Source organism: Humulus lupulus, chromosome 4, assembly GCF_963169125.1.
Source record: "Humulus lupulus chromosome 4, drHumLupu1.1, whole genome shotgun sequence".
Taxonomy (NCBI): domain Eukaryota; kingdom Viridiplantae; phylum Streptophyta; class Magnoliopsida; order Rosales; family Cannabaceae; genus Humulus; species Humulus lupulus.
This window is the reverse complement of record NC_084796.1, coordinates 60,765,005-60,777,497: the sequence shown is the minus strand read 5'-3', so window position 1 is coordinate 60,777,497 and position 12,493 is coordinate 60,765,005.

Sequence of the window (12,493 nt, the reverse complement as noted above, 5' to 3'; positions counted from 1 at the left end):
GTATAACGTTTCACTAGAACGTTTAACATATACATTGGGATCCCAAAAATATAATTTCAGAGTCTATTACAAACGAATATTTACAACAGGTCGTTCTAAGCGGAAAAACAGGGTTCAGCCCTAGTTCCACTTTCAAACCTCGCCCAAGTATTGGTCGAGCAGCTGCATATGTACACGTCATCACCTAAGCTCTCCAACTCAAGGATGGTCCAGCTTCCTCTTGCCTTTACCTGCACCACAAAGCACCCGTGAGCCGAAGCCCAGCAAGAAAACTCATATGCTCATAAACAGTCATATCATGATATCAAATCATATCTGGCATGTCTAGCAATCATAGCTCTATTCAGCATGCAAATGAATTCAAACATATGCTGGGGTATCCAGGGTAAGAAATCCTGGCCTTCCAATTGGAGGACTATCAAGTCAGTCCTAATTAGATGAGTGTCGCAACACTTGAGGTTCTGGTAAACCATACTGAGTGACTGACAAGCAAGCCACTAATTCAAGTGGAAGTGTGGCTGTTGGGTAAGCCTCTAGCCTTCAATAGGTTCTGGTAAACCATACTGAGTGACCAACAAGCAAGTCACTAGGGGCCTCAGTGCCCAAGCCATGCATATGATGATCAAAATGATCATACAGAGCTCATAGCTCTGATCAGATGAGTGAATATCACTTGAGGTTCTGGTAAACCATACTGAGTGACTGAAAACCAAGTCAGTAGGGGCCCAGTGCCCATAGCTGTGTAACGACACCGTTACCTAGGCTTTTCCGCAATGGCTCTAAATGACTAGCCTTTGGCTAGATAAACGCTTGTTTATATTCATCGAACTTGAGGTCGGTCCTGCATTAATGCTCTTTGAGTCATTCAATGCAGATGGTCGATTTGGTCCAATCGACATAGCTTGCACTAAACACACTAGGGTTGTCATGACTAGTGAGTTAGCACAGTGTGACCAGTGCCCAGTACCACTGCCGAACCTAACTAGTGAGTCACGGCTTCACAGTTGATACTAACACCTTTGCTAATTCTGACTAATGAGTCATCCCTGTGTGACCAGTGCCCAGTACCATTGCCGAACCTGACTAATGAGTCACAGCTTCACAGTTGATACTAGCACCTTTGCCAAATCTGACTAATTAGTCAGTACCATGCACAAGTAAGCAATGCTATTAATGTGTATCATATGCCAATTATCCAAGAATAGGGCATTCAACATGCTTACTAAATAGTTGCTAGCATAATTATGATCATGCACAAACTCAGAGACTCAAGCTTTGGCCAATCTCATATTCGTCATTCATGGCATGCCCTAATCACATGTTTCTCATGTATCACATGCATCACATTTAACCAACCAGCATGCCTCAATAGTAATCATATGCAAATGGGCAAGATTGCCAAGCATTCATTATGCTATCAATGTTTACATTTAAACATCCAACATGCATCAAACATAACCATGCATGTCACATATGGGGTGCAGTTTTCTTACCTTGGGTCCATGCACAGGTTACCAACAAATAAGCCACAAGCACGATCCTGATCCAAGCCAGTAGTGTTAACCTAGTCACAACCACAAATGGTGATCCAATGAGTTCAAGTTCTAAAATCAACCCTTGAACTAAAACTTAGCCTCCAAGACATCAATCCTCACTAATCCGGATAGTAGGAATGATCCCAAGGCCTAAAACCATGTTCCCGGGGTCAAAACGAGCAAACGGGGTGAAAACAGGGCAAGGACTGCGGCCTTGGCACCTTGGGCCGCGGCCCCCAGGGTTCTCTGAGGCAAGGGCCGTGGCGCCCTCCATCAAGGGCCGCAGCACCCAGCAAGGCCAATTTCCTGACACCTGCTTCTTTGATCTAGGGCCGCGGCGCTCAAGAACAGGGCCGCGGCCCCCAACCCTGGGCCATACCCAAACGTGTATTAAGCACTCCAAATCCTCCAAAAACATACCCAAACATTCCCCAATCATCAAATCAAAGTTCCCAAGCTTCCCAGTACTCCAAAACCCTCAAAACCCAAGGTTCAAACCAACTAAAAACTCAACAATTAACAAAGTCCAATTCTAAGCTTAGAAACTTTAAAAACTTACAATTTAGATTACCTTTGATTGGGTTGTTTTCCGTCAAATCCTTCGGTTAAGAAGCTTCTAATCTTTCCTAGGATCGCTATGCCTCGACCCTCGCTTGATTCCGACTCCTAGAACTCAAGATTTCCTCAAAAATGCTCAAACGATATAACGGACCGTCGAGAGAAAGAACGAGAGGTTTTCTAACGTACGTTCTTATCTGGGAAGCTACTTCAAGCTTAAGTAACCTCAAATAAAACCTAGTGCTCGGGGTCCCAAAAACACCCCCGGGGACACTATAGTCAAAACTTCCAGAATTTCACCCTGATCTCAAATATTCCCAATTTATCACCAAATATTAATTCCCATTACCCAATAACCCGGTAATGCTCTAAATACCCCTTGACTTACTCCAAGTCAAGCTTAAATCCTGTTGTGACTTTCCCACTAGCTTACCTCCTAGGATCGTCTTGTGCTGGGTAACCCTGGCATAACCAAATAATAACAAAGCACCACGCCCATTTCACATATATGTCAAAAATGCCCGAAATGGCCAAAATATGAAAATCACCCAATTAATCACAAATGGGTTCACATGCACATTTAATACACCTTAACATGCATATTATCATTAAATAGCATAATAAAGCAATTATGGCCCTCCTGGCCTCCTAATCAGGGTCCTAAACCTTATTAGGAAATTTTGGGCATTACACTCTGCCCATAGCGTGGTCTCCACAGAAGCCTTCATGTACTTCCTTCATCAGCTCTTTAGCCTTTTCTGGCGTAACACACCTGAGCAGTGGCATTGAGTATCCTCTTTGGTATAGAACACCACCGACCAAGATATACCTAATAGCCTGTCTCTGAATGGTCCTGGCTTTGTTTCTATCTGCTGGTAGTACACCGCTCGTGAGATACTCCAAGTATGGTGCCATCCATGTATTTGCTAACCGGACCTCCATATTGGTTTCGTTTGCTCGTATGCTTGGCGCGTGTAGCCGTTCGACTGGCACTATATTTAAAGTGTCAGCATCCTTCGCACTTGCGAGTTTGGCTAAGGCATCTGCGTTTGAATTCTGATCTCGGGGTATTTGCTGGAGGGTATATTTTTCAAATTGTGCCATTAGATCTTTTGTTTTGTTCAGATAGACCACCATTTTTAGGCCTCGTGCTTGATACTCCCCTAAGACCTTATTCACTACCAGCTGTGAATCACTGTATATATCCAGCACTTTTATGTTCATGTCTTTGGCTAACCTTAACCCAGCGAGTAGGGCTTCATACTCGGCTTCGTTGTTTGAAGCGGTGAAATCAAACCTAATTGCGCAGTGAAATCGATGCCCTTCTGGCGTTATCAATATCACTCCTACTCCTGCGTGAGATTCGTTGGATGATCCATCTGTGAATAGCTTCCATGAAGGAGCTTCAACTTGAGGCTCAGGCGAACTAGGCTTTTCACCCTGCTCGCTGTCTGGGATTTCAGTAAATTCAGCAATGAAATCAGCCAAGACTTGTCCTTTTATTGCTGCTCGAGTTTGACTGCCCATTTCAACAAACGACCAGCAGCCTCTGGCTTTTGCAAAACTTGCCGAAGGGGCTGGTCAGTCAAGACCGTGATTGGATGGGCTTGGAAGTAAGGATGTAACTTCCTTGAGGCCAAAATTAGGCAATAGGCTAATCTTTCAATGGGAAGATATCTTAATTCGGCCCCGATTAACCTCTTGCTCACATAATACACCGCCTTTTGTACGCATTCTTCTTCTCTTACTAACACCGCACTAGCAGCATATTCGGTGATTGCCAGGTATATGAGCAAAGTTTCCCCATCTACAGGCTTTGATAAGACGGGAGGCTGCGCCATGTGGGCTTTTAAGGCTTGGAAAGCTTGTTCGCAGTCTTCAGTCCACTCAAACTTCTTGTTGCCCCTAAGTAGATTAAAGAAAGGGACGCACTTATCTGTTGATTTTGAAATAAATCTACTGAGCGCAGCAATTCTTCCAGTCAAACTTTGCACATCTTTGATCTTTACTGGCGATTTCATATCGATCAGGGCCTTGATCTTTTCGGGATTAGCCTCGATTCCTCTCGAATTAACGATGAACCCCAAGAACTTCCCTGATCCTACTCCGAAGGAACACTTGAGAGGATTTAGCTTCATTTGATATTTGTTCAGAACATTGAAACACTCTTGTAAATCCTTCACATGTCCTTCTGACTTTTTTTACTTTACCAGGATGTCATCAACGTACACCTCCATGTTTACCCCGATCAACTCCTTAAACATGTGGTTAACTAGTCGCTGGTAAGTCACACCAGCGTTTTTCAATCCGAAGGGCATTACTTTGTAACAGTATAGCCTTGTATCGGTCTGAAAGCTAGTATGATCTTCGTCAGGGGGATGCATACTAATCTGATTGTACCCTGAGTATGCATCCATGAAGGAGAGGATCTCATGGCCTGCAGTTGCATCGACCAGCTGGTCGATCCTTGGGAGTGGGAAGCAATCTTTAGGGCAGGCTTTATTAAGGTCTGTGAAATCCACACAGGTTTTCCATTTGCCATTCGGCTTGGGAACCAGTACTGGATTAGAGACCCATGATGGATAAAACGCCACCCTGATGAACCCATTCTCCTTTAGTTTTTCAACTTCCTCCTTCAAGGCTTTTGATCTATCTTTATCGAGCAGCCTTCTTTTCTGTTGCACGGGTGGGAAGCTTTTGTCAATGTTCAGGACATGGTTGATGACTGCAGGATCTATCCCAACCATGTCTTTATGTGACTAGGAAAAAACTTCCTGGTTCTTCCTCAAAAATTCCACCAGTGCGTGTTTGGTTGTTGCTTCTAAATTTTTGTCGACCTTTACAACTCTGTTCGGATGTTCTTCGTTGAGTTGGACCTCCTCAAGGTCCTCGACAGGTCCTATATCTTCCTCAAAATCCCCAAAGCGAGGATCTAACTCTCTATCCTCACTTTGGGCAACACCCTACTTGGTGACTTCATCACCTGATTGGGCTTGTACATCAATGGCCATCTGCAACTTTTCTGGGGGAGCACTCCTCGACATACCCTTCTTGGCCTTAGTGATTGAGGCATTGTAGGACTCCCTGGCTTCCCTCTGGTTTCCCAATATGCGTCCTACCCCTGCGTCTGTTGGGAATTTCATGGCCAGGTGCCATATAGAGGTGACGGCCCGAAGGTCGACCAGTATGGGCCTTCCAATTACAGCATTGTAGGCCGAAGGACAATCAACTACTATGAAAGTAGTGAGTAATATCCTAGTGGCGGGCGCAGTTCCTGCTATTACTGGAAGCCTGATTGAACCTGTTGGAGCGAGTCCCTCACCAGAGAAACCATAAATTGTTTGGTTGCAGGGCTCCAAGTCCTTGACGGACAACTTCATCCGTTCCAGCGAAGATTTATACAGGATGTTAACTGAACTTCCTGTATCGAACAGTACTCTTTTCACCATCATATTGGAAATCTGAACACCCACGACCAGCAGATCGGAAAGTGGGAACCGGACATGCTGGGCATCACAGTCAGAGAAGGTTATTGTACCGTCCTCTGTCCGAGCCTTCTTTGATGCTTGATCCTCCACAGTCATCATCTCGATGTCCTGGTTGTGACATAGGGTCCGAGCGTATCGTTCCCTTGCCTTTCCGCTGTTTCTCGCAAGGTGCGGGCCTCCGCAGATGGTGAGTAAGGTGCCAGCCACAGGGTCAGGCTGTAAAGGTGGCGAGTGTTGGTGTGTAGGCGCCTGCTCGTTGCCACCTGGAGCCTCTCGTTGGGAAGCTCCCGCGGCTTGCACATATCTCCTCAAGTGTCCTTGTCTAATAAGGAACTCGATTTCATCCTTCAGCTGGTTACACTCGTTTGTATCGTGTCCGTAATCGTTGTGAAAACGACAGAACTTGGTCGTATCTCTTTTTGAAATATCCTTTCGGATGGCAGCGGGTCTTTTGTAAGGCACACTGGAACTTGTGGCCTGATACACCTCTGCTAGAGACTCAACAAGGGCAGTGTAGTTGGTGAACCTTGGCTCATAACAATTGCCCTTAGCACGCTTACTCTCGAAGGTAGAGGGTTTGTTATGGGGCCTCTTCCCCCCATTCTTGCTGTTGCCATTCCCGTTGCCTTTGCTGTTGTCATTGGGCTTTGACCCATTGGCGGATTTGGTGGGGTCTTCAGTCCCCTTATCTTTATTTGGGGTCTTTCCCTTGCTGGCAATCGCATCCTCGAGCTTGATGTATCGATCAGCTCGATCCAAAAATTCTTTGGTAGGTTTAACCCCATGCTTCCTGAGGCTACTCCAAAGAGGCGTACGGTGCCTAGCTCCTACAGTTAGGGCCATCATTTTGCCTTCGTCTCCCACTGTTTTGGCCCCAGCCGCTGCTCGCATGAAATGCTGGACATAGTCTTTCAGTGGTTCTCCTTCTTGTTGGCATATCTCGACCAGCTAGTTTGCCTCAGTTGGGTGCACACGAACCGCGTAGAATTGTCCGTAAAACTCCTTTACGAACATCTCCCAAGATACAATACTTGCAGGAGGGAACTTAAAGAACCACTCCTGTGCTGCATCAGAAAGTGTTGCAGGGAAGATCCTGCATCGAGCGTCTTCGAACACCTTCTGAATGTCCATTTGTATCTCAAATTTGTTGACATGAGTTACTGGGTCACCATACCCGTCAAAGTTCAGAAGTGTGGGCATTTTAAACTTACTGGGGGTTTCAGCCATTGCGATCCTTTGTATGAAAGGAGTGCCCCTTCTCCTGTGGTACTCGATATGAGACGTTCTTCCCCCGACCAGCTGTTGCACTGCTTGGTTCAGGGCATCTATTTGGGCCTGAACGGCCTCAGGAATCACCGGGGCTTCTGGTGCCGGGGGAATGTACTCGTCATGCCGTTCTCGGTGGTCGTTGAGTACATCCCTTAGATCGTCATCCCTTCGCCGCTGCTCGCTGGCTCCGAGCCGGCTAAAGACGTTGTTTTGTCTGGGCTGCCCCCCAGCATTATGTCCTTCGTGACGATTTTCTCTAGGTGGGGGACTTCTGCCTCCACCTCTCTCCTCGTTCCTTCGACTAGCGTTCCCTCTACCTGAGTCGGCCTCATTGTAGCCGTGGCCATCTCTGAACCTTGACTGGCTATGGTGGGACCGACTGTTTCCTCAGTTGCCTCCTTTGGCTGGAACTTCCCGAGCGTTAGGGGGAGGCCTGCGCTGGTCGGTAGGTCCCCGTGCATTATCATGCCGTGGGGGGCCCCTGACCACAGAGCCTGTCTCCGAGTTCCTTCTGTTGCTAGAAGGTCGCTGCCCCCTGCTCGGTGGGTGCGACTCTTCACCCCTCGGGCGTCTATGGCTGTGGGGCTGCTGCCCGGCCCTATTCTGCCTTGGATGCGGGGGATTGCCTCGACCAGCCTGGGATGGAGGTTGCGTCTCAGGGTCCCTAGGTGGGACATCATCCTGAGGCATTGGTGGCTGCTCCGACCTTTGAGGGCTTGTTGGCTGGAGAGGAGGGCTAGGATTGGAACCTCTTTGAGGTTGCCCATTCGGGGGTTGGTCAGGCTGCGAGGCAGGCGCAGCCTGACTCCTAGCCAATTGGAGGGCTACTTCGAGGGCTGCCATGGCCTCCCTCTGATGACGGTCCATCTCCGCCTATCTTTCACTCAGCTCTTGGCGCTGACGCTCTATTTCTTGCTGCTGTCACGCCATGGTCTCTGCAGAACTTTCTTGACTGGCCCTCAGATTGGCCAATTCATCTTGCAATACTCCCAGAGTAGTTCTCAGCGTTTCAGAGTCCAGTTCCTCCTCATCAAACTCCAAGTGTGGCTCATTCTCATCCATGTTCGGAGGAGGAGGTTGAGATGGTGCAGCGTCAGCAGCCTGCCCAGTCTTCCTTGTTGTCTTTGCCATTAGAACTTCAACAATCTCGTCTCAAGCTCTCAATGAAAGCACCGGAATGTTGACCCTCGTTTTGGTCAACTGATACGGAGTCAAATGCTTGATGTGACAGAAAGTATTGAAATAGATCTAATGAAAAGAAAAGTAAACGACACAGCAAATTATAGTGGTTCGACCCCACGAATTGGTAATGACCTACGCCCACTTAAGCTATTATTGATCTTGATTCTCAAAGGAGTGATCAAAGAACTAGGGTTCTTCGAGTTTCACAAGCCTTAGAGGGATAAGTAATACAATTGAAAGGTAATAGCTCAAATTCTCTTCTAAAGCATAAAACAAAATCAACTAAAAAGTCCCTCCCTTGAGTTATTTCTTCTCTATTTATAGACTCAAGGAGGATTACATGAATTAGTTACATATATTCTTTCCTAAATAATCAGATCATCAGGAATCATGGGAGATAATCTCGGATATGATTACAATTGTACAAGATTATCTCAAAATATACGGAGTACACGACCAAGCTGGTCGTATATAAAACCCAAATGCTGTGTCAGGGGAATCTTCCTGGTCGATGGTCGAACAGAACCTCTGCCAGGTGTCAGCCACGTGTTAAAAATGTTTGCCACGTCACCCATACCTGCTTTTTGGATAACAATAATTAAGGCTAGATATTTAATAATTATATTAATATAAATTTAAATGTTATAAAATATTATTATGATAATAATATAAAATCTTAATTTTTTTACTAATTATATTAATATGAATTCAATTATTATTATTATAATAATATTTAATGTAAGACTAGATATTTAATAATTTTATCAATATAAATTTAAATATTATAAAATATCATTATAATACATAATCTTAATTTTTATTAAAAAATTATGATTTATATTTAAAACGTTAATGTTATCCCCAAAAATGGAGATTGATGACGTGGCAATAGAGGTGACAAATGGCAGTATATGAGTTTGGACTGCTTGAGAGGTGTCATGTTCAAGCCAAGTGCACCCGAGGAGAGTACTTGGGCTAGGGTGTGCCTGGTCGGACTTTGGTCCGAGGAGCATTCCAAAGGATGTGGTCGGACCTTGGTCCGAGGAGAGCCAAGAGGTGTGGTCGGACCTTAGTCCGAGGAGACCCCAAGAATTTGGTCCAAGGAGACCCCAAGGGTGTGGTCCGAGGAGACCCCAAGAATTTGGTCCAAGGAAACCCCAAGGGTGTGGTCCGAGGAGACCCCAAAGGTGTGGTCCGAGGAGAGCCCAAGAATTTGGTCCGAGGAGAGTCCAAAAGGTCTGCTCCTTATGCATATGTCCAGCAAGTGCATGGTTGTCCAAAGAGAGAAATGGCATGCTAGAGGAGAGTGCCATGTTAGACGAGAGACATGGCATGCTAGAGGAGAGTGCCATGTTAGAAGAGAGATATGGCATGCTAAGAGGAGAGTGCCATGTTAGAGGAGAGATATGACATGCTAGAGGAGAGTGCCATGTTAGAGGAGAGATATGGCATGCTAGAGGAGAGTGCCATGTTAGAGGAGAGGAGTGCATGTCCTACCACCATGCACTTGTCCGACCAACAAAAGCATGTCCTACCAGCACTTGCATATGTCCAGCATGCATGTGTCCGACCAGCACTTGCATGAGTGGTCAGTAGGAGATATGGGTCGACCAGATAGAGGAGGACTAAGTCAAGATTCCCAGAAACGGCTTCAACAAGAACCGGTCTTGGCACACACGGGAATCTCTCATTCTTCCCACAAATTGGGGGGTTTTGTTACATTTTGAATGTTTTTTGTAATTTAAATGTAATAAATATAATAAAATATCCCGATTATAGGGGATATCAGATGTATGATCCTAAGCCTATAAATACATGGCTTATGAGATCAGAAAGGGGCTTCTCCTTCTTTTGAGACTTTTTGGAAAATTTTGGGTCTGAGTTTTCTAGAGAGAGAAAGTGCTGGTATCATAAAGAATTCTTGTATTTTTACAATCTGTACTGAAAAAACTCAGTTGGCACAGTTCATCTGATCTTGAGTACAGATCTATAAATCACAACTCGAAGTGGATTAGGCTATTACCAGTATATTGGGGCTGAACCACTATAAAAATTGCTGTGTTATTTACTTTCTGTTCAAAAACCGTCTGTGTCGTTTTATTTCTCTTGAAGGTTTGTCGTTTTTGACGTTCTCACGTCGTTGGCCAAAAATGCGGTCAACAGTTAACATATTATCTTTTCTATATAAAAAATGTGTAGATAACATAAATTCTTGGTTTTAACGGTTTGTTTTGTTAACTTTAACAGAATATTATAAATATTTAACAGAATATTCTAAATTTTTAGCGGAATATACCTTTAAAATTCAAATTCAAATGCTATAAAATATCATTATTATAATAATATATAATACAAGACTAAATATTTAATAAATATATTAATATGAATTCAAATATTATAATAATATATAATACAAGACTAAATCTTTAATACTTATATTACTATAAATTTAAATATTATAAAATATCATTATAATAATAATACATAATCTTAATTTTCATTAAAAAAATTATCATTTATCTTTAAAAAGATTATCATATTATATATATATTTTAAAAAAATTATAAATAATGTTTTGGTTTAATTTTTCTTTTAGTATGTTTATGTCATTCTTTTATATATAATATTTTTTATTTATTTGAAATCTATATAACAATGAAACAAATTTACTAAAAATAATTAATAAATTCTATAAATAAAACTAAGCAGCGTGCGATATCTAGAATAATGAAATACATAAATAATATCATATATTCTTATTATATTAATAATACAAAACATACCTCAAAATAATTATATTAATTGCATACAACAAATATTTTCCTTTAAAGTGTTTCAAATGTATATAAAACTTACCTTATATAATTTTTTATCATGCAACAATGTTCAAACAAAAAATGAAATAAACCAATATAACTAATATTACATAACGAAGTGCCCCACGTCCCATGATGAACAAAATCTATCCGCCTAAAAACTATCCACCCATTTCAAATTTTTTTAGAAAATTTAACATGAATAAGAAAGATTAAAAGCAAAAACATTTAACATATTGTTATAACAAAACTATTAAGAATACTGAAATGTAAAATATAAAGAAAAGAAATTGACAGAGAAATAGAGAGATGAAAAGAGAGAGTTAAACTCTTGTATATTATTTCAATAGGGGAATGACCCCTATTTATACATATACATAAGCTCTAAGAAAATTGGGTAACTATTCTGAATACAATTAAGAATTAATGTTGATATAATACTTTGCGTAACCTAGTGATTCTTCATTATTATGAACATCCATATATATATATATATATAATATTTTATAACACTCTCCCTTGGATGTCCATGAAAACTGCCTCATTAAAAACTAGAAAAACCCAGTAGGACAAAAAACTCAGCCAAGGGGAAAAGAGTGCAATGTTTATTTACTCCCCCTCATTTCGATGCTCTTGAAAATCCTTTAATCGACACATTATGATCTTATGTACCATATTCTCGAACATTGATGTTGGTAATGACTTTGTAAATAAGTCTGCAAGATTTTTGCTTGATCGAATTTGATGAACATGAAATCACCACTCTTTTGAAGATCATGTGTGAAGAAGAATTGCGTTGAAATGTATTTAAATATATCTCCTTTAAGGTATTACCCTTTTAGTTGAGCAATGGATGCATCATTATCTTTATAGAGAATTGTTGGTATTTCTTTATCGGGTGATAATCCACATGTTTGAGATTGTTTTATTGATCTCTATCACACATTTTTCCCTTGCCTCATGAATTGCAAGTATCTCAATATGATTTAAAGTTGCCTTGTTAAAAACTTTGTCAGAAAAACCCAGTGGGACAAAACCTGAACTAAGGGAAAAAGAGTGCAACACGTATATATCTCCCCTTCATGCATATATCTATGATAACTTTAGTGATCAAATATCTCATATGATTTTCATTGTAATTATAAATCACCATAAATTATCTATGATCACATATTTACTATAACTCTTCTAGAGCATATATGTAGAATGGAATATGAATATTTATCCAACATATTAAATCAATCATGTATATAACCTTGTTCATTATCATATCATATCAACAATGTTATAATATGCAACATATTTGTGGATATTCATTATCTATGACTATGTCCAATCCAAAATTTGAAATTTAAATATGATCACATGAATGAATATCTTCGATAATATCAATTTTTAATTGTAATAAAGATGGTACTTCAAGACCATATATTCGTTGCATTCTCATTACATGTTCTTTAATTTCTACATCATATGATCATATACACTATGATTCTTTATGCATACAAAGTTCTTCGAGATTTCTCTACTCATAATTTAATCTATAAACAAAGAATATATTTAATAATTCCCAATCTACAAGATGAAATAAGAAATCATTTTTCAATAGTTTATAAAATAATTAGAAGCTCTTCAAGAGCCTTTT